General features: G+C 40.8%; 1 protein-coding gene across 3 annotated transcripts in view; it reads left to right on the top strand.

The window, feature by feature from the left end:
• lrch1 (leucine-rich repeats and calponin homology (CH) domain containing 1) overlaps nt 1-23,352 on the top strand; it is a 103,732-nt gene that overhangs the window by 4,988 nt on the left and 75,392 nt on the right. The window lies entirely within an intron of this gene.

Consider the following 23,352-nt stretch of genomic DNA (forward strand, 5'->3'; position numbering starts at 1 on the left):
TGCGATGGCTCTATGAATGAGGGATTAGCCGAAAATAGCTTTTAAGGTGCATTATCTTAACCACTTCAGGAAACAGAAGGAGGTGTCAGATTAATGAGATTAATGATTTCATGTACATAGTTAGGTCATAAGTGTTTATTTAATAGTTTGTTGAGTTGTCACAGCAAATATTTGGCAAATAGGCCAAATGAGAAACAGTCTTTCTTTCCGTGTAAAAAAGTTGAACTACATATTTAATCCTTGAGTTATCTTTATATGAGGAAAAAGAAGGCCAGTCTCATCAGGACATATCAGTTTTTTTCTGCACAATAAGGAAATGCTGCTGCAGGAAATGAAAGAACTGTCACAACTCTCTGGCTTTAAATTGTAAGAAACAAAACATGTAAAATAAGAGAAAAGGTCCTGATGCTCATTATACAATAGATAAAAGCTGTAAAACTTAGTCCAAACATATGCCTTTCATCACATTTCATCACATTTTCCAGAGCTGTCCACTGGGGCCGGATTGGAGCATTTGGCAGGCTGATTCTGACACCCCCCCCCCCCCCAGGCCATATGTATGACACCCCTGTTTTAGGATAAAGGAAGGGTTCAAAAAAGCCAGAGAAAACAGTGCAGCCATGAGGATTATCAGCCTTACGGGCTTCATGCATTAAGATACGTGGGTTCAAAATATCTGTATCAGCCAATATTGGCCTTACTGACTGGTACCTCCTGCAAATTCTGGCTCAATACTCGAAGATCATGGGATAAAGGGATAAAAAATGATAAACATTTGGTTGCATGTCAGCGTATCGGTGTATCAAAGTTAGAGCAGGGCGATATGGCCAAAAATATTTATCACGATATATATTTGAAAATTTGCGATAACGATATAACCGACGATATAATTGATGCGAGACAAAATACAACTCCACAACATTACTAGCGCAAAAAGACAACCTTCCATTTATTTTCACTTAAACAAGAAGCTGGTTTTTATGTACATTAAAGCTTTATAAAAATGTAACAGTGCAAATGCAAATTCCTTGCTGAAAGTTTAACCAAAAGGCATTTCCAGTAGAAATGGGCTGACATATCCTGAGCATAACCATGTATAATATCCACTGAAGTTAAAAAGAGGTGCTTTGCAACATTAAACTGCAGTGTGCAGTACGCATTTTTCGGACCATAAGGTGCACAGGATTATAAGGCACATTAAGCGAAACAAAGCAGTCAGATAAATCAAACTTTATTAAACTCATTCTTCTTGCTTCCTCCACTTCTGTACCATTGATTCATTAATGTTGAATTCTCTGGCAGCTGCTCTATTCCCATGTTGCTGCAGTATATTAATGACTAACCTCGTATTGTGGATGGATTATCTCAGTTGTTCTCCTGACTGAAGTTTGGTCCGTTTACAGCATCCTGCCATGCGATTGCATTTGTCTCTAACCATGAAGAACCTTCACGTTAACTTTTATAAGTGGAAAAGTGTTAGTGTTCGTCCTCCAGCTTCACTGTTTATGTTATGCTAACATAGCTGTGTCGCTAGCGATCACGTAGCACATCATTATATACCAGCTAGCCCAACTTCAGTAACCCTACAAACGTCACTGCTGTTTAGTTTCCTGTCTTCATTTATGTTGGAAGTGATAGCAGAGCTGTACGTTTGATTTTTTTTCAGAAATCTCTCAGTCAGAACATGCAATATCATGCTTAGGTAACTAGCGAAACTAGCGAGCTAACTTCCGCTAGCTTCCTGCTAACTTCTAACTCCGTTAAATGTAATAACTTTTGTTTTCATGGATTCCTGGAAGTTAAACTTTATAGTTACACCTGGTAAAGCAGCAATGCTGATCGTTTTATTAAAGATGAAAGAATTTAGACAGTTTTTAACGCTCAGTGATGCTGCAGTGTTCGTTTGACCTGAAGAATACGGAGTTTAGGACCCAGATTACTCCCAGATTTAAGAGCATCTTAGTCCGACAAATATGACAATAACAACGGCCGCTTGCATGTTCTGCAAAAAAATGTGCTTTGTTGTGTATCTGACGGACAAACACCAAACCAGTTCCACATCACGGAAGTTGCACCATTTTTACAAACCAATTCTGGTTCATCTGTTTCACTCAACAATCGGCCATGTGCGTATGAAAACAAAGGCACTGCGCATGCGCGTTTTACTCCCATTCTATCGCGATATTTCATTTTCCTATCGTTGCCTAACATTATACCGGTATTACCGTGAACGGTATAATATGGCCCAGCCCTAATCAAAGTATCTCTGGCGCTGGGAAAAAGAACCGAAGAAGCTTGAAAATCCTGCTGTAGACATTTTGGAGTGGATATGACCGACATGCTGGTGTGACAGTAGTAAACAGTGGCCTGTTGAGTTTTCTGTAGTGAAGATGGAGGCGTCTCTGATCACACAGCAACTGTGATCAGTTCCCATGAAAAGAAATGAGATGAGACAGAACAAAGTGAGTCACTGTGACAGACGAGCGTGCTGTGGAAGCACTCGTCTTTAAATGCACACATGCACACGCGTATTTATATAAATCAGCTAAAGTGCACACAGAAGCAGTGTGTCAGAGTCGACAGAAGTGCAAGGACTCACACTGTGCTTCCTCCTAGTTTCATATCAGCAGCCGCGCAAGTCTCGGCTTGTAGTGAAACACAAGCTGGAGCTGCTTTCCTTACAGCCTCCTCCCACTAATGGCTTCTCTCAAACTAAGAGGTGGCTTTTTGTTGGAAAAGAGCTACTTTTAGAGTGTTTACAGTCACTCGGGTGAACCACGCTGAAAGGCGGGCTGAAGAAACACAGAAAGATGGCGGGTTTAACTTCTTTCTGCAGTTGCTGTTTTGGGCCTGCTTCTGCCTGTTCTCAAACCTCTATTTAATACTTAATCACACCTGATTCATACAACACACAGATGAAGAAGAGATTTGAAACATCACATCATAAAGCATCATTATAATTTTGTATGGTGCTGAAAAAGTATAAGGCACATTTTCAAAAGCTTCCTCGTGGAAGATGTTGCACATGGTTGTGATCAAGGAAGAGGGACTGAAACAGTTATAAAGGATAAAGAAAAAGAACACTGAGAACGATCAGAGGCTGATGTTGATTGTTAACAGGGTAAAATGTGGTATATCTAATTGAACGTGAGATAAGATTTATTAATATGACACGCTCAGGGAGGGGCTGCATATGTGTGGTTGCAGGTATTTATTTTAGGGTAGATTATATCACTTGTGTCCAGGAACTGAAAGGTGAAGGAAGGTGATTTTCAAACCAAACCAACCAGTCAGTCTGCTTTCAAATGTGGTGGGATCAACAGCAACTACCAAACCGTGTGGTGTGTGTCTGTTTGTGTGTTTGGGGTGTTAAACATCCCTTAACTGCCAGACAGTTAAAAGATAAACAGAATGACATAATGTTTAGTTCTGAGGAATGACAAAATTTTAACCGCAGATTTTATTTATTTATTTTTTAAATCGCAATCATCCACAGCAATAACACGTAACTGATTTTGCTTTCATTTTATGCGCTTACAAATCCTCTTTTGTACCGTTCCTGATATAATTGCTATATATAAAAGTTCTAGCACTCAGGGTGAAAGTGTTTGGGAAAAATCTGAGAACTTGAAGGGGATTTCTGTTTAAAGATGATTCCAGGAAAGAGGAAGAGAGTAGGGAGATGATTTTTTTCAGTAATAAAACTGATTCTTTCTGGTCACCACTGTACAGTTGTGAGAATGGCATGAATATTAGTTTTCACAAAGTCTGTTTATGTGAAGAGTCAATATTTGCAGTGTTGGCCCTTCTTTTTCAAGAACAGTTGGCCCTGAGATGCTGTCAATCAACTTCTGGGCCAAATCTTGGCTGATGGCAACCCATTCTTCCATAATCAAAGTTTGGAGTTTGTCAGAATTAGTGGGTTGTTGTTTGTCCATCTGCCTCTTGAGGATTGGCCACAAGTTCTCAATTGGCTTAAGGTCTGGGGAGTTTCCTGGCTATGGACCCAAAATTTCAATGTTTTTTTTCCTGAGCTACTTAGTTATCACTTTGGCATTATGGCACGGTGCTCCATCGTGCTGAACCATTGTTCCTTACCAAACTGTTCTTGGATGGTTGGAAGAAGTTGCTGTCGGAGGATGTTTTGGTACCATTCTTTATTCATAGCTGTGTTCTTTGGCAAAATTGTGGGAAAGCGGCCCCACACATGAATAGTCCCAGGATGCTTTACTGTTGGCATGAGACAGGGCTGATGGTAGCGCTCACCTTTTTTTCCCCAGACATCCTTTTTTCCAGATGCTCCAAACATCTTTATCAGAAAAAACGACTTTACGCCTGTCCTCAGCAGTCCACTCGCTGTACTTTTTTTTACAGAATATCAGTCTGTCCCTGATGTTTTTCTTTTTGTTTGTTTGTTGAAGAGAAGTGGCTTCTTTGCTGCTCTTCTTGACACCAGGCCATCTTCCAGAAGTCTCGGCCTCACTGTGCATGCAGATGCACTCACACCTGCCTGCTGCCAGTCCTGAGCAAGCTCTGCACTGGTGGCACTCAGATCCCGCAGCTGAATCATCTTTAGGAGCCAGTCCTGGTGCTTCTTGACTTTCTTGGGCACCCTGAAGCCTTCTTCACAACAGCTGAATCTTTACCCCTGAAGTTCTTGATGATCCGATAATGGTAGATTTACGTGCAATCTTAGTAGCAACAACATCCTTGCCTGTGAAGCCCTATTTATGCACCGCGATGATAGCTGCATGTGTTTCCTTGCAGATAACCATGGTTAACAGGAAGAACAATGATTTCAAACATCACCCTCCTTTTTAACACATCCACTCTGCTATTCTAACTCAGTTAGCATGACATAATCTCCAGCATGCATTCCCACAAAAGATCCACGATCTAATTATTTTGCCTTCTCAATAACTAATAATAATAGGCTTAAAGTTATGACTGTTTTCTACAACAGTATCAGAGCTGCAGCATCATCTGGTGGCAGATGGCCACGGCCACATAACATGTGACAATTTAATGACCTTGGCAATCAATTAAAATATTAACACTTAGATTCACCGAGTTGTACGTCCTGTACCTTCTAGTGACAATAACGATAATTAGTCCTCTAGTGATGGGCTAATGTATAAGGTGATCAGTTCAATTCAGTTTCATGTTCTTTGTTGGCTGCTCTACTTGTCAGCAGCCGTGCACTGATATCTAGCCCGAGAGCTAACATGGCATGGAGGAAACAATCAGCAGAGGGTCATCAGGATCCAGCTCCACGGTTAAGTGTAAAAAATGTTGACTTACTCATAAGCCCTGTACCTCACTGAAAAAGGGACCTGGAGGTATTCCTTCAACACCGGTGTCTAAATGGTCCTCGGCTATGGAGCGCTCGTTTTGTAATAAATGTATCACTAATATACAAACATGTTTATATCTGGAAGGCTTGAATCAGAGGTGTACAATGTATGATGGGGCTATGAATTATTCAGTTAATTTCTTCATCAATTAATCATCTTCTCCTCATATTACTACATAGATGCAGAAAAACACTGTAGCTGTCTCTGTGCTGCTGTGTGGTTGTGTTACTGTCCTACAGTGGACACACTGATGAGCTTTTTGGTATTAATGCTCTGCCTGTCTGCTGTGGGTTTTATGTGTGTGAGCATGTGCTTCCCACCACATACCCAGCTCTAGACAATACACATTTCTGCAGTGTTTGGCAGTTTTTTTTAGTGGACAGACACGAACACACAGGCACGCACACAAAGAGCTTTACAATATGTGTGTAAACTGACAGCAACAACCTCCCTGCGTTTGTCAGGTGTACTGTGCAAATTTTTATATGGAGTTAAAAAGTTCAAATTGTTCTCCACTTGTACTTAAATGCATTTGCACATAGAAGCATGTTCATCAGTATATCTGCGATTTATTCTGTTAATAGGCAGTTTTTTTTGTTGACCATCAACCCTAACGGAGTGAGACATTCTCTGACCATCAGCAGGTTGGATTGCCATATCTCAGCATTTTTTATTGCACTGTGGTTACTTTCCAAGTGTGTACATGAAAGGTGGAGGAAGTCCCAGAGCACAGACCAAGTTACCAATCAAAAGTGACTACAATAATAATAATAATGATAATAGGTTTTTTTTTCATTTTTTGTTTAATAGCCAACCCAACTGAAATCATGCCTTTAAATTATGTAGATCAAATTTTAGTTGGGACATTCACTATTTGCAGCAAGATGCTTTTGGAAAATTAGCTGCACAATACACAGTTAATAAATGCTTGTTTTCTGTTGCTATATGAATGCAGTTTATTTATTTCTACTAATATTTCTTTACTTTAGACTTTTCTTTGAGGAGGAATTTGAGAAGTTTGTAGTGGTGCAACTGCCCAAACTTTAAGCCACGATTGTATTTTTTATCCTAAAACTGCTGCATGAGAAGCGCTGTCACTGAACTGGTGACGTTCAGGGTGTACCCGCCTATCGCTATAATGTCAGCTGGAATAGGAGCAGATGCAGAGTGACTGGGGGAAAAGAAAATGAATACAGTAAAACAGCAGTCCGGGGTTTGCAGAGGTCTTAGATGCTGAAATTATTTACAGGGAATTTTTTTTTCTTTCCAATTTAAGTATGTTTTCCATATTTGTTGAAGAAATCTGTCAACACGACGTGTACTTATAGTCAGGTCTATTTATTTCACCAGATACCAGATGTAACGCAGAATGGGTCCTGACCCCGGGTCTGTAAGCAAAACTCTAAAGGGCCCTCCGACCTGACCAAAGAGCCATTTGCCATTGTCGCAGGGAGGACAGGTTTACTCGATCGCTCTTCCCGCAGTTTACTCTCATGGTGATTTTTCTTTTTTTCTGAAGAAAACAATATTTTTTTTCTTTTTCTCATAGAAACTGTAAACAATGATGTGGGGTCCTTGTATAATTTGTGGGCAACTTGCTTATTGATCTGACTATGCAATATTTTACCAGTCAATAGACCAACAAGCTGCCATGTTGGCCCGATAGTGGTTTACAATATTATAGAAGTCATTAATGATACAGAAAGAGTGCAATAAAGGTTTGAAGGATGCAGCTGTGTGTGTGTCTGTGTGTGTTTAATGTGTGTAGATGGATGCATAATGTGTGCCTGAGGCATGATTTATCCCCCATGACATTACCACCCTCACTTCCTATACCTCAGTGCTGTTCCTTCCCTTTCAGGAAGCGTTGGATTTCCAGGAATGTGTTGGGATGTGGGGTTAGAGGAGGCACTGTCTGCTCAGTGTTCGCGCCACACCTGAACGTAGTGACAGCTGTGACGGAAACACACACCCTCAGATCCTCAAACACTTTTATATTTGGAGGACAGAGTAACCACAGCAGAGTGGTCTTTTGAAAGTGTCAAAAAGCACAATTTTAATTAACACATTTTAACAATTTAGGGAACCAAAAGACAGAAGTGCATGCTTTCCTTCCTTGTGATTAGATGCCTTAACATTACCCCTCACTGTGAGCTTCACCTTCAGCCGCCTCCTATTGATTTGTTCTCAGAGGACTCTGAGAGGGAGGACCAGCGGCTCATGCATATAGAATGAGGCAGTTAAAGAAGCACTTAATGGAGCATTTAATGGTTTTCTCTCTGAGAAATGAAGAGCTACAGAGACGCCAGTCGGAGAGAGTGAGGAGCTCAGGGACATCAGAAAAGAGCTCAGTGGACTGAGATGGAAAGTGCAATCTAACAGGACCGAGTCCAGGTTCTGTCAGCTTGGATCAGCGCATGGATGGGCAAGATTTTTGGAAACTGGTTTCACCTGATATATTGACAGCTCCTCAGAATATTTATCAAGTTTTTTTTAAATCATCCATCCAAAATGGTGATGTGATCCATCAGCTACTGCAACCTTCCCTTCTCTTACTCTGAAAGTTCAGCTGCTGCCAGTCTTCAGTGTCATTCAGCTGTGTTGAGTCTCTTGTCTTGTGGTCATTGTTCTCATCTGGAGAACCACTGCATGAAAGTTTAACATCCGTCTAACATCAGCCAGCAGCAAGTGCTGAGCGTTTTCTCATGCTGCTACGCTGTGTTCACAGAGTCTGCTTACATATCTTAGCATGCCTCCATACTACCACCACGAATGTAGGTTAATTCTGAGGGGAAGGATGATCTGATATCGTCGTGTTGTTCCCAGGTCATCATGAAAATCTTGTTCCAGGTTCAACATTGCAAGTGACCAATCACATTGTTGTGAAGTTATTCTTTTGCGCGCCAAGCCATTCGTGCATTTATGAAATTCCAGTGTTGCAAGGACTATATCAGTTCTGCTTACCGTTTATTAAAGGGTTAGGGTCAGGGTCCGTTGATCGGCGGACAGAGGCGGTTTCTCGCAGCTTAAGTACAGTTTTTTTTTACGGCGGTTTTTCCCGAAGTCGCAAAAGTCTGACATCACAACATTCTGATTGGTCACTTGCAACTGGAACAACATTTAGTATGATGATCTGGGAACAACACCAACACGACGATATCAGATCGTGCCTGAGGGGAAACACTGTCGTGTTTACTAAGTTAAAGGAAAGACAGTGGCTTGATGCCTTGCCTGAATACGTGTGTGTGTGTTTGTGAGAGAATATTGGGCAAAAACACTGAGACATAGAAAAAAGCACTTCTATGAAAAAACAACAACTTCATTAATGGTGGAAAAAAGATTCCTGATGAAGTAATAATGTCTTAGTTACAACTAACAGCGGTTTAGGAAGGATCTCATCAGAGGAGGCCATGACATATGGAACACTTGATCCCTGAGCACACCTGACACCTACCTATGAGTAAGGATATAACTTCAGGCTGTGACATCTTTTTACACAGTGAAACTGTCACACTGATGTCACATATTACATCATCTCTGAGAAATTCTGTGTAATTGTACAAAAGACAGCAAACTCAGACAAAGTTCTAAAATGAGGTCAAGCTAACATTGAAGTTAGATCTGCCCAAACTAGGGATGTTCCTGGTGACTAATTTCTTACTCCATTATGAACATTATATGTTATACTCCAGACAAATGTAGAAGTGGATAGGAAAATTGATAGATCACTTCTGGATACATCAGCTTTTTTAATATAAGATAAAGAATAGAATAAACATAATGTCTTATTATCTCTCAGGTTTGCCACCAAGGACCTACTGTTCTAGGTTACTCAATTTTACAATCTCTTTTTTCCCACCTATTTTACAAAGTTGTTTGTCTACTGTAGTAGCCGTGGCAATGTCACTATTATCAATTAATTACTCATTAATAGTGATGATAATGGTGAACTGTATGTCTGTGTTTTATTTTATTATTGTAAGTGTAGTTAATGACAAAGATGTCCAGAGGCTTGCAGACCTTGCAGAGCTGTAAGTGTCTTTGCACTAGCTTTGCTCTTAGTCAGTGGAGCAAAAGCTAACCTGAAGATGGGTGGAGTTGTGATAATGATACTGTAAGGCGGGGAAATGAGGGTGGAGATGCTGGTTTTCTCACCAGCACAGAGGAGGGAAGTAACTGCTCCCCACTACATTGTGTTCAGGAGGCAGTGCCTTGGAGCTTTTCCTGTTAAGGAAGCCCAGTATCTCCCCACCCCCTCACCACAACTGTAAAGCGTAGCCGCAGCTACAGCTGGACTTATATAATTATTACTTTATGGCTGCCTAATGCAATGCTGATTTTTTTTTTTTTTGTTCTCCTAGTGAAGTAAAACACAGCAAACATAAATTTAACAATAACACTGGAGGGTCACATACTTGCTGGCAGCTCTGAGAGGCTATCATTGGAGCTAAATGCTAACTTCTGTAAACTAACACAGTCCTTTTGTGGCCCACATGTGCTGCGCTTCCTGTGAGCGGCCTTTTGGACATTTACTGATAACGAAATTGAAATATACTTTTTCCACTTTGTGTATGATACCTCGGCTTTGGGTGTCCACTAATATCATCGCTCTGAGGAAGAGCCTAGCAATGCTTTGCTCTTTAATTTAGCATTGATTGGTTATTAAAAGGCCCTGCGACAGACTGGTTATCTGGATGATATGAGGAAAGCCTTCGATGTGCAGTTGCATTATTCAGAACACCAGTGACAGTGACTTACAATGTTGCTTAAGCAAAAGTCATTGAACTCGGTTTAGTTGAAATCATGCGATACACTGTAGCCCCTCTGTTTTAAGGTGGTCTTTGGTATCAAGGCCCTCTTGTGTTATAACATTAAGGTCAGAACTTCCCAGTCAAAGACTCTGGGAGTCTGTGACAGGTTAATATTTCACAGATCAAACAATTATTTCATTAATGGTGGGAAAATATTTTAAGTAACCATTAGTTACGGCTCTAACAGAAAGGATTAGGAAGGATCAGGAGGGCATGACTTGTGGGACACTCGATCACTGTGCATATAAGGAAAAGGTTTTTGCTTTTGATACCTGACACTTACCCGTAAGCCAGGATTTGACTTGAGGCTGTATCATCGCTTTACACATTGCTTGACACTGATGTCATACATTACATCATGTTTTAAGCATTTTTCCCCTCTTCTTCTTTCATGTTCACGTTTTGTCCTGTAGTCTACTATGTGCTTGCGATTACGGCAGTGCAGCATGTGTGTGGTCACATCTTGTGCGCCTGTGACTGAATTAGATCTTTTGAGGCTTTCTTCTATCAGTGTTTGTCATCTGCTGCTGCGCGCTGCACAGATCAGACATGTCTCTGAAGCTGCTCTGTGGAGCTGAAAATACAAACACACTGACAGACCAAAGACCAGCCTCAGTCAGCTCATGTAAACCTGCTTCTCCTCCTTCAGCACATGGATTTATTACCTCAGGTTTGGCAGGGTTAGCTACCACCCTTCACTGATTCATGAATGGCGGTTGCAGATGTTAATGTTAACATTTAGACATGTACAGCAAAACAGAATGATTTTTTTTTTAAAGCTTTTGCTGCTCATTTAAAATCTTCCGCTAAAGAAATTCCAGAGAAGTGCAATGTACTAATGGTCCACATTTGCTGCAGGTGAAACACTGTCTTGCTGTGTGGTGTCCTGGAGTAACACTTACACCCCCACCCCAGCAGTCATGACATGGGAAGGTCCAAGGAAAATACCTAATTATTTGAACCACTCGTCTGCATCAGGACGTCCCCACCTGCATTCTTGTTGGATAGTGTGCCCCTCTGAGCGGTCTCACTAGATAACCTTGGAAGGGAACAAATTTCCTTCCTCAGGCCTTTTGCAATCTGAAGGTCACTTCCTTCTGTTCTCTGCTGCACAGTGCACCGTGTGATTACACGTATAAACTGTGTCTGTCTGTGTGTTAATTATTGTGAGCTCACTAAATCATCACTCTGCTATAGTGTCATTGTTATGCTTAGGGATACGCTCAGTTCTGGTTTTATACCAGTGGTCAGCTGAGAGAAACTGCTTCTTTTGTATTTAGTTTGTTTAGCTTCACATTGACTAATCACACCTCATCCAGCTCACTTACAGCAAGCTTTTTGTATTGAAGAGCAATAACATAACCTGACAGTTACAGATGAGCCTGGTGCCCCTATTCTTAATGGTCTCCTCTGGACCAGTTAAAGGGGGTGTCTTATATATTTTTTTGTCTTTTTTTATGTTTTCTGCTCTCACTGAGTCTGACCTTTTGGCTTACAGGATCTACTTGTACATACTCTAATCTTATTATTAGAAATGCTGACTATGTTTAATAGGACCTACAACCCTGGGGCAGCACACACATGAAGAATCAGTCAAGCGATGGTGGCATTCGTCTTCCTCCGATGGTGCCTCTGGAAGTAGACAGACGTAACCTTCATCACCAAATCCGCTGGTGCCGCACACTGGTATTGCCCATTCTTCTCTATGGATCCGAGATCTGGGTCATCCTCTACCACGACCTCAACAAGCTCGAGGTCTTCCAAATGCGTGTTTGCGTTAGATTCTCCAAGTGTCCCTCCGCGATCCCCTCAGCAACAGTGCAATACGTAGTCAATGTCACCAGGAGCCCTCAATAGAAGAGGTGATGGAAAAGCAATGATTGCAATGGTTTGACCACGTCTGCCGCATGAGCAGCCGTCGCTTGCTATATCGCCCTACTCTGCAGCAGCACCTCGCCCACTGGAGAATCAAGCATGGCATGCCCAAGAAGAGTTGGATCAAGCAAATTGAAAACAATCTTAAACAACGACGTCTAACCCTCAAGCAAGCAAAGGTCAAGTCCAGAGATTGCAAGGCCTGGAAGTGCATAGTTGACTGGGATGGAAACCGTACGGCACCCCCTGCCAACCGTCAACCAGGGACAAAAGAAGAAGAAAGATACACGCATGAACTACTTTGTTAGGTACACCTGTTCAATTCAGTGTTAATGCAAATACCTAATAAGCCAATCAGATGGTAACGTAGTTCATTTTGACATGCAGACATGGTCAAGATGACCTGCTGAAGTTCAAACAGAACAGCAGAAAGGGAGAAAAAGGTGAATTAAGTGATTTTTGAATGTGTTATGATTGGTGCAGCTGCTGGGATTTACACTAGTAAACCTTTACAGAGAAAAAAGAAGCGAAATATCCAGTGAGCAGCAGTTCTCTGAGCAAAAAATGCTTTTAGAAATGTTAAATATTGTTCTGTTAATTGTCCCTGAGGTTAAAGAGGAATGGAAAGACTGGTTCAAGCTGATAGGAAAACAACAATAAGTCAAATGACCACTCGTTACACCCAAAGTATGCAGAAGATCATCTCTGAAAACGCTCTACGCTGAAGCAGATGAGAGATTCACATCATTAATGTTCACAGTGTGTGAATGTGTATGTGAATGGGTGGATGACTGGATATGTAAAGCGCTTTGGGGTCCTTAGGGACTAGTAAAGCGCTATATAAATACAGGCCATTTACAGGCCATTTACATCATTAATGTGCGGTTCACAAATCTGCTGAAACGGTGATACTGTCATGTCAATATGGAACAGAATGTGGGAGGACTAATGTCTCTAGCACCTTGTTGAATCCATGGCACAAAGAATTAAGACAGTTATGAAGGTGCAACCTGGTATGAAGCGTCCAGAGAGTGTATACGAGAGAAAACGAGGTGAAGCATGCGTGGTCCCCTTTCAGACGATTATTTGGACACCAGTGCAGTTCTGCTTTTTGTTCATGTAGATCTGACACCTTCTGCAGTTTGTAGTCTGTTATATGGTGCCACAGTCCATATAGCACTCTAGTTTATAAAAAGAAAATTAACATATTCAGTGGAGTGGTGGCACAATGGATTGCACTGTTGCCTCACAGCAAGAAGATCCTTAGTTCAATTCCACCATCAGGCCGGGGTCTTCCTGTTTGGAGTTTGCATGTTCTCGGGTACTCCGGCTTCTTCTCACAGTCAAAAGACGTGCAGTTAGTGGGGATAGGGTTAATATAGGTGTGAATGTGAGTGCAAATGGTTGTCTCTATGTGTTAGCCCTGCAACATACTGGCAACCTGTCCAGGGTGTACCCTGCCTCTCGCCCCAAGACAGTTGGGATAGGGACCCTGAAAAAGTCATTCAGTGAAGTGTGACCTATTGTGATCCAATTAAATTTTCGTGAAATTTTAAAAATGTGTACTGCATAATAAAAAAATGAAATTGCATCCCAGCTTTAAAACAAAATGAGACCACCTTGTGTCTTTCTAAATCAGAGATGTACAGTTTTGGTCTGTCCTGACAGACGCTTTGAATAAATAAAGAGGAACTCTCTCATCCCTCCAAATGTAGGCCAGATTCACCCCCAAAACCAACACACACACACCTCTCTCTATCTCCCACTTAAATCCTCTTGGCATCATACTGTCATCCAGACACATACACACACATCCATATCAATAACCAGTTCACTGTGATGAGCGCACACACTTTCCATACCCTTCTGCTTCAGGCTTATCCTAATTCACCATGAAGCACATCCCAGCATACATAAATAAGCGTTCACATATGCTCAAACACATACGCACACACATGCATGAAATAAAATAAATCCACATCCCGTCTGATAAAGAGCTTGTAGCATTAAGTCACATAACGTAAAGTCTGCTTGGATATAAACTTGACTGTTTGGCTCTCTCACCTGTCCAAGTGTTACAGTAGGTGAGGCGTTTGTGATGTTTGTGGATGCTAGAGTTATATTAATGATTCTTTATTTCTGACTAGTGTTGTTGTTGTAATGTCTGTGGGCTTCATCTTTTCCTCGTTTGAGGTTGATGCTAAGAGAGTGTTTCATTTTTTCGCCTCTGTGCAGACTTTGACAGACAGGATTGTCGAGTTGGTGGGTTTTTTGTGGCGTGCCAGCCAATCAGTGTCTGGGCAATTAAATTATTTAGGAAAGCTTTGAATGTCTGAAGGAGGAGTTATGAAGGGTACCCCGGAGAATTAACATGCTGTACCAACTAAAAGCAGCACTTTTTCCAAGCTGAAAACGGCATCATTAAGCTAATGATGCTAACTAAGGAAATCAGTTTTCTGTGAGGGACAGAGCCCCTCCCTGGACGCTCCCTGCAGTTGTAGTATTTTGAATTTGAAGGCTTCATAACCTAACATTTCTACAATGCCAGGAATCATGTCTGTGTGTCAGTGTGCCAGGGTTTTGGTGGGAGTGGGTGCTGTTTTGTAAGCATGCCATCCCCTGCAGCCCTGCCAGTGGCCACACACACACACACACACACACACACACACACACACACACACACTTGGCCTCACAGTTTAGTGATATGCCGACAGCAGAGAAAGATGTGGGTCAGTAGTGGGGGGTTTGTTGTTGCATTTGATGATGATGATGAGTGTGAGTGTGCGTGTGTATGTATATGTGCCTGGTGGGTTGCCAGTTTGAGGAAACTCCCCCTCACTAATCCTGTTAATGTCCCTGCCTGCCAGCTCTCTTCCCCTTCTTCCTCCATGTTCCTTTTTTCTCGCTATTTTTAAAGGTAACATTTTTTCCCCTCGCCATCTCTCACACTGTCTGAGTTCATCTTTACTGTAAAATCTCCGCTTCTATCTCTCTCCTCCCTTTTTTGTAAAACAAGTAAAACCTCTCTTTTTTTGATTGTTCGAGACTTTCAGTGTTTATCTGGGTTTTTTTTATTCTGTTCTATGTATTTTTTTTTAAGTGTAGGGTCTGTTTTTGACTTATTGAAACAAATTTGAGTGGGTTTTTGTGTCTGAAGCTTCTCCATGAAAATAATTTGCACATCTTGGCTTTCAAATGAGAAACTTTGGTAGGAAAAAATAATAATACACAATGAATGACAACTGTTGGACAGTTTGTTTCTTGAAATCAGTGAAATTTCAGCATTGGTTTGGATTTTAAAAAAAGAGTCACATACAGTGTATTTGTAATCATCACTGACTGTCACTTTTACTCCCCTGTCTGCCCTGACAATAATCACACCAACTCCCTAAATCTAAATACTAATCTGTGATTGTCAGCTGGTCACTGGGTCAGACAGACAGATCCCCCAGCTTCTCTCTCACACACACACACACACACACACACACACACACACACACACACACACACACACACACACACACACACACACACACACACAAAAGCTCAGAGGCGGTACATTTTCCTACTGGTCTGTGCAAAAGAGGTGTTGTACTTAGTCCAAACTATACTGATTAAAACAGGCTAGCGTCTTGGAGTGTATATATTGCCTCGGCTTTGTGTTAACATGTGAACTTGCATAGATATGACTGAATGTGAGCATAGTAACTAGGGCTGCCACGATTAGTCGACTAGTCACGACTACGTCGACTATCAAAATCGCCGACGACTGATTTAATATTCGACGCGTCGTTTGAAGATTTGTAAGATCACAAAAGAGGCAGGAATAAGTAGTGGGACTTAAGAGTGTAATAACGGACTGAAACAGAAGATGGCAGCACTGCATGTACAAGGATGCCAGCTGCCGTTAAACCCCGAAGAAGAAGAAGTAGCTCTGTCCCAGAATTCATAGCGCAGCCCAGCTCAGTTTCCAACAATGGCGGCAGCTAGTTAGTTTTAATATTACTCTTATTATTCTTTCTGGGTCACAAAATAAACGTTTAACATATTTTCAGGCTAGAATGTAGCTGTGTAAACCTCAAATATCTGCTCTGTTTATCAAGACACCACATATTTTCAAAAGTGCTCCGACGTTTTTGGAGACGTCTGTTACCCACTAGCTCGTTAGCTAGGCGGGGGCAAGGCTAACTAGAGCCGTGAGAACACCGGACTCCCGGCAAATCGTTTTCAAACCCACCGCCGTCTTTCGCTACTCAGGTTAAATATATATAAGTCACTTAGATAACTTAAAAATGTTATTGTTTGGCTTTTTTAATATTTTATTTGTTCCTGAGTAAATCGGTTTGGCTGAGATTAAAGTTATAGTTTTTACACAGCTGAATAAACATCAAGCAGACAACTGATTATCAGAAGTGTGAGATGCTCAAGAATATACTGCGGTGTCCTGTTATATTTTAGATAGCAAGGAGTTTATTAAACTTCACCAAAACAATCTGCAGATTTCATTAAAATTTAATAAACTATCATCTTGTCTTTATTTTTAGTTAGCACATACCTTAACCACTTAAAGCTGTAAGCTAATGATAGTTATATAAGAGCAGATGCATGCTGGTGCAATAAGCTGTAGGTTTTACGTCCAATGGATGCACGATCTGATTAGTCGACTAATCGCAAAAATAATCGGTGACTAGTCGACTATCAAAATAATCGTTTGTGGCAGCCCTAATAGTAACATAAAACTTTCCTTCTCTTTGTTGCTAAGCTGCAGTTGGGACAAACTTGCAATGTCCCTCCCTCGGTCAAAACACGGCAGGAGTTTATTAGGAATGCACCAATTGTGAGATTATAGGCCAGTAGCGATCTAAACAATAATTTGATCAATAGGGGAGGTGTCATGTTTCAGTTGTTTTATTTGGTTTTCGTTGCTTTTACACCCCCCTTTGATTTGACTATATTTAGTGTGCCAGTATCAATAGAGGGCATATGAATAGGTGCATTCATAGGATTTGGCCTCTATTTACACTAATGTGACACTGATGATATCAGACAAACAGTATCGTATATTCTGAACTCAGGATAACCGACTATGCCAAAGGTAGTACTTTGGTCTCAACAGTTAAACAGGAAGTGTCATCACCCAGTAAGTAGGGCACAGTGGTTAAAAAGACTTACTTTAAATGACTCCATTTGGTGCGCTAGAGAATCTGTAATATTACAGAACTGACAGTGGACACAGAAGGTCAAACTTGCATGTAAATGTTGCTAATTCACAAATCATTTCACTTCACTGCTCGACTATTAACATTACAACATGGACTGTGTCATATTATTTTTCTAAGGACTTAATTATGTAATACTGTGGACCCAAGTTAGGTCAGTGTGTGTGTGTGTGTGTGTGTGTGTGTGTGTGCTTGTTCGTACATGATAAAGCAGCAGACTTTGGGTGTTTTCCCCTGGTCCTACTTTTCCTTCCAGATAGGCAGAGAAGCGAGACGGCAAGCGCCGAAGCAGCAGGACGATGAAACATTGTCCCCCACTGTCGCATGAGTGAATTATGGCACAAAAAAATAAAACACACAGATTGTTGTTTTTAGGTCTGCTTTGTCCTTAAAAGGAATTAAGCCCTTGCCTGTGTGTATGTGCTGGTAAGCCCTTTTGCACGCTGAACATGACTGTTCTCAGAGTTGATGTGGGTAGATGTTCATTTGGACTGCTTGGGCTCTGTTATGTAACAGTCGTTTCAGTTGTTCTGGAGAACAAAACATAGAGATTCAGAGACAAATGGAGCAAGGGGAACGGGTGACCAGGCAGGAGGGGGAGTGGCATGGACCCTCAAACAAAGTCTCATTTCCTTTTTCTTTTTAATGCGTGAACACATTCTCTCAGTCACCAAATCCCTTAAGGAGGATCCAGCTGAAAAGCCAAAATTACTCTTCAGGAGATTTGTTTTCACTGTAACCTTAAGGGGACTTCTCAGTTAATTTTTAAAATGGTGGGAAGTGACAGCAGGGAACAATGATTTTATATGTGAATCTTCCATTGATTTGGTGCTGCATGTTTGTGTCCTGGGCATCATAATAGGAAATATTTATGGACTTTGGCACCACCATTGCTGTTATTTCCTTGATTTCTATTTACATAGATGAATGCAGCTTCCATAATATGTTGAAGGATGCAAACAGGAAGTTTACATCCTGTTGTTTCAGTAGGTACTGCTCGGTCTTTCCTTTTTCAGTGTTTTTGCATGCATATCATTTTAGCAGCGAGAACGTGATTTGTGTTGCAGGGTGTAAAAGTACAAGTGCAAATTCTGAGCGCACTATTAAAGAAGTGAAAAACAAAAGAAAAATGACAAAAAAGAAACTCTGTGAACCAGTAAGGTTAGTCCATTTATCTAGATGAGCAGCAGTGGAAAGTCGCAGTTCTATGCAGAGACGGCACACAGATTTGCAGACTGTTGTCTACATACTTTAGCTCAGTGAAGCTCTCTTAGGACAAGCAAGGCAAGCAGGGCTTGCATCAACTCTGCTTGCCTTTCTGTAAAGTCACAGCACACGACTGCTTTAGGTGTTTACCGTCACCAGCGGGCACTGTCAGAAATATGTGGGACAGCCACGGTTTAAAGTCGGCAGGAACAAACAGTGGTCTGGAGTCTTCAGTTCACAGGTACAAAAATCTGATATTAGATCAAACAAGCTGATTTTTTGTGTGCTGCAGCACATGAAGTGGGGCCATCATGAGCCATAGGCTTACTATCCTATCCTCATCCATACAACTGTCAGTGAAGTTGTGGTTGTGGAACTTATGCATAAACATATCCAGCCGTCATCTTGTTTGGACTTTATGCCATAGGTAAGTCACTTGAAAATGACCTTTCTGAATAGGGCTGAACGATATATCGCATTTGCGATAATATCGCGACATGATCAAGTGCAATTTTCTAACCGCAAAGGCTGCGATTATACTCTGGACATGTCCAAATTCATGGGCTGCATCCTCCTGAGGCCGCATTTGTAGACCGATTACGTCACAGCGACGCGCCGAAGGCTGTCCAAATTACTACCATATCCCAGAATTCATAGCGCGGCCCAGCCAAACTCCAGTTTCCAGCAATGGCGGCCGCTACTGAGTTTTAAAATTACTCATACTAATCTTTCAGGGTCACAAAATAAACTTTTAACATATTTTCAGGCGAGAAAGTAGTTGTGTAAACATCAAATATCTGCTCGGTTTATCAAGATATCCCATATTTGCAAAAGTGCTTCGACGTTTTCAGAGGCGTCTGCTACCCACCAGCTCGACAGCTAGCCGGGAGCTCGAGGGTTACTGATGCGGCCGAGAACGGCACAACTCCCGGCACATCATTTTCAGATCACCGCGGAGTTTCGCTGCTCGGGTTAAACGTAATATATAATTCACTTAGACAACCTAAAAATGTTATTGTTGGGCTTTTTTCAGTGTTTTGTTTGTTCGTGAGTAAATCGGTTTGGCTGAGATTAAAGTTATTAGATTAGATAAAATAAAACTTTATTAATCCCCCGGGTGGGTTCCTCCTTGGTTTTCACACAGCTGACTAAACGTCAAACAGAAAACTTATTAAACAGAAGTATGAGACAGTCGAGAATTTACACCAGTGTCTGGTTATATTTTAGATAGCAAGAAGCAGACGGCCGAGTTTATTAAACTCCACCGAGACAGCGGTGACGCTAATCAGAACTAGCGTCACCGGACATTAAAGAAACTGATGGACATTATGGACAATGCCAGACATCCTCTGCACACGGCCATTAACAACCAGAAGAGTCTGTTCAGTGACAGGTTGCTTCTCCCAAAGACAAGAACTAACAGACTTAAAAACTCCTTTGTCCCACACACCATCAGACTGTTTAACTCCTCCCTGGAGGGGAGAGGGAGGGGAAACAGGAGGACAAAGGAGGGGGGAACAACTAAGCTGTAGTGCCTCTTCACCTCACTGTGCAATACCTTTTGTGCAATACTTTTGTAAATAGTCAACAGTGCAATAGACCTCAATACTTGAAATGTGCAATTCACTTGTATTTTTATTTTTATTCCTATTTATTCTATTTATCCCCTTCGTATATTTTATTTATATTGTCTCTGTATTTATATATATATATGTGTGTGTGTGTGTGTGTGTGTGTGTGTGTGTGTATTATATATATATATATATATATAATATTCTGTAACTCTGTAACTTCTGTCGGTGCTGTGCTTTTTTGGAAATCGAATTTCCCAGAGGAACCCACCCGAGGGATTAATAAAGTTCTATCTAATCTAATCTAATCTAGCCTTCTGATTAGCTAATCAGAAGGCTAGACCGTCCAATTTCACGCCTTTAAATTTTAAAGGCGTGTTTGTGTGTGTGTTTATACAATTGCTATTATGTTTGCACTTTATGTGTAATGTTACTGACTGCAGAGATCAGTAAGATGTGTGTATTTTTTATTTATTAGTTTTATTTATTTAATATTATTTTTTAATTTAATGACTGTCTAGTAGTTCACAGATGTCGAAAAACTGAGTGTGGTAAAGCCACTGATTTTTTTTATGTATATTTCTGCAATCTGCACATTGTACTGACTTTCATTTTAATGTTTACACCAGGGTTCCTTGTCAGCACTTTATGCTCAGATGTTTGTAAGCTAAAAATAAACTATTGTGTATGTTCAAATATACTGTTGTGATTGAAGAAGTTAAATAAAAATGTCAGTCATCAATTCATGCATCACCTCATGTCATCATAACAGAGGTCTGTCTTCCAGGAAAGAACAGTTTAAAATTAATGTAATATAGTATTGGCCATACTATATGATGTATTGCTTGTCTTTGTTTAATAATACAGAAGACAAAGACCTTAAAAAATAATCGCATATCGCATCGCAATCGCAATATTGGGGCAAAAAATCGCAATTAGATTATTTTCCATAATCGTTCAGCCCTATTTCTGAACAGGAGATCAGGAGAAGTTTGGAAATGGATTGGATTGGTTGGAATTCAGAACAGGGGACTGATAGTGAAATGGTCAATCTCAGAAATCTATTCCCTTCTACTGATCCAGTCTAACAATCTGTACAGCACATCAATGTAAATTTAACCGAGACGTATGCTTGCACATATGGGTGCCAAGCATTGTCTGTCTGTGCTTGAAGGCTTTAAAGATGGAAACAACTATCACAAATCATGTTGGAAAGTCTGTTATTATCTACAGCTTTAATTAATTCTCAGCAGTGCATTCACAACTCGGCGGCTCAGGTCTGAAGAAGTCAGTTTTGAAGTGGTCAAGCAGTCAAAACAAGTTTCAAGTTGGAATAACCTGAAAACTTTCACTGATTTGACTAAATTTTTGAATTTTTGAATGCATCACCATCTCTTTGTCTTTAGAGTAACTTAAGCCCCATCTTGCCACCTCAGGTTTCCTGCAGCACCAAACTCCAACCGCATTGTGGCCTGTGGTCATTCTACTTCTGTGAAATCATTGACCAACAGTTATGTATTCATTTACAGTTAGATTTATACTGTTTCAAATTATAGCTGTCAAGGTCACAGACTCTGAAGCAGTGTACACCAGTGTTATCCTTTTTTTTAAATATATTTTATATATTTTGATGCATCCTACATTTAAAATTAAGTTTAAAACAAGGCATTACAGTAAAATACTCAAACATTTTATTTTATATTAAAGAGAAAATCGTTGTGTGATTACAAACTCGGTGAGCCACATGCCAGTATATTAGATTTTTAGTCACTCACCACTGTTTACTGCCAAGTTACTGTAGATCATTTTTAAATAAATTTAAAGAGAGAGGAATGTTCTGGTGTGTGTGTGTGTGTGTGTGTGTGTGTGTGTGTGTGTGTGTGTGTGTGTGTGTGTGTGTGTGTGTGTGTGTGTGTGTGTTTCTGCCATAAATAGACATTTTTAAAACCAATGTGATGTTTACTGCTGGCTGTTTTTGTGAATGTGTGTGAGCGAGGTTGCGGCAGATGGACATGGGTTGAGAAATAGGTCATGCAGAATTCCTGTGGGAGGACACACACATACACACTGCATCTATGTTTAGAACTGGAAATGCTTAGACAAAAGCATGTTTTGGCCACAAGATGCACATTAACCACACACACTCAAGCACACACGCTTACAGCAGCTGCTGATGTGTACGGGATCACACACATGTATGTTTGCACAGATATGACTCTGCATTCATGCAGAAAGTTGTTGTCATGGCAACCACGGCTCCTGTCATTCCACTTCCTTCACTTTTTATTTTGTCTTTTCCTCCCACTTTACTATTTCCTGTGTTTCATTCTTGTCTTTCTTTATTTGTTTCTTCATTTCTTCTTTTCTGCTTCCTGTACCGCATTCTTAGTATGTGGTTTCGTTTTTTTTTTTCTGTTTTCCCAAGGGACTCCTGAATATATATTTTTTTTAACTTCAAAGTTTTGTTAGGAATCATCATCAGATATTTCAAGAGTCAAGCAAAGGCAGGGGAGGGATTGTCAGCAGCAGTAACTCTACTAGCTTCAGGGTTGCAGATGAAGAATTGCTAAGATTGCTTCCTTAAGGGCCATCAACACAGGAAGAAACTTGCTCTTTGCGTGCGTGTGGCTTTGTCATGGATGGGTGGTTGCTTGTTCACATTCTAGGTTCTGCTTGCTTAGATAACCCTCTGATGTATTTGCTATGTCTCATGTCAATCAGCAGCATTCTGAACTCTCAACTTTGATTCGGTTGCTTTGAAGCTGAAAAAAGGTTAACTTCTCAGTGGCTAGTTTTTGTCACTAATATGTCAGGGAAGTTGCTGCACTATCTAGTCACTGACTATCTGTGGTCTCTGGTCACCACATTGCTGCTAGCTATAACTTAGTGTTTTCATATCTATAGTTCGTTTACTTTGGTCCAATTCAGTTGATGAATTTGTAAACTTGTAGCTTTTTCCCGTGGTTTGGTTTCTTTTGAGACAGAAAAATCCAAGCGATATCTAAGTGAACCAAAATGCATCACTACAAACCAAGTAAGAATGGTTTTGCAGTCACACATTTCAGTTTAAAGTATCTGGGGTGGAGCAACAAAGGTGCTGTGTTCTGGACCACTGGAGAATATTACGTTCATTTCACAGTGACTTGCTAACTTGTACTGTGCTGTTGCATCCAAGAATGCAAAGGATTCCTGGCTACCAGAAGGAGTTTTGCTTAAACTTGCAATATACACCTGGTAGTTGGGGTCTGATTGTATTCGGATCACCTTCAAACCATAATTGAACCACTCTGGAATTTGTTACGACCTGAACAGACAC

This window comes from Rhamphochromis sp. 'chilingali' (assembly GCF_963969265.1).
Source record: "Rhamphochromis sp. 'chilingali' genome assembly, chromosome: 14".
NCBI classification, from domain to species: Eukaryota; Metazoa; Chordata; class Actinopteri; order Cichliformes; family Cichlidae; genus Rhamphochromis; species Rhamphochromis sp. 'chilingali'.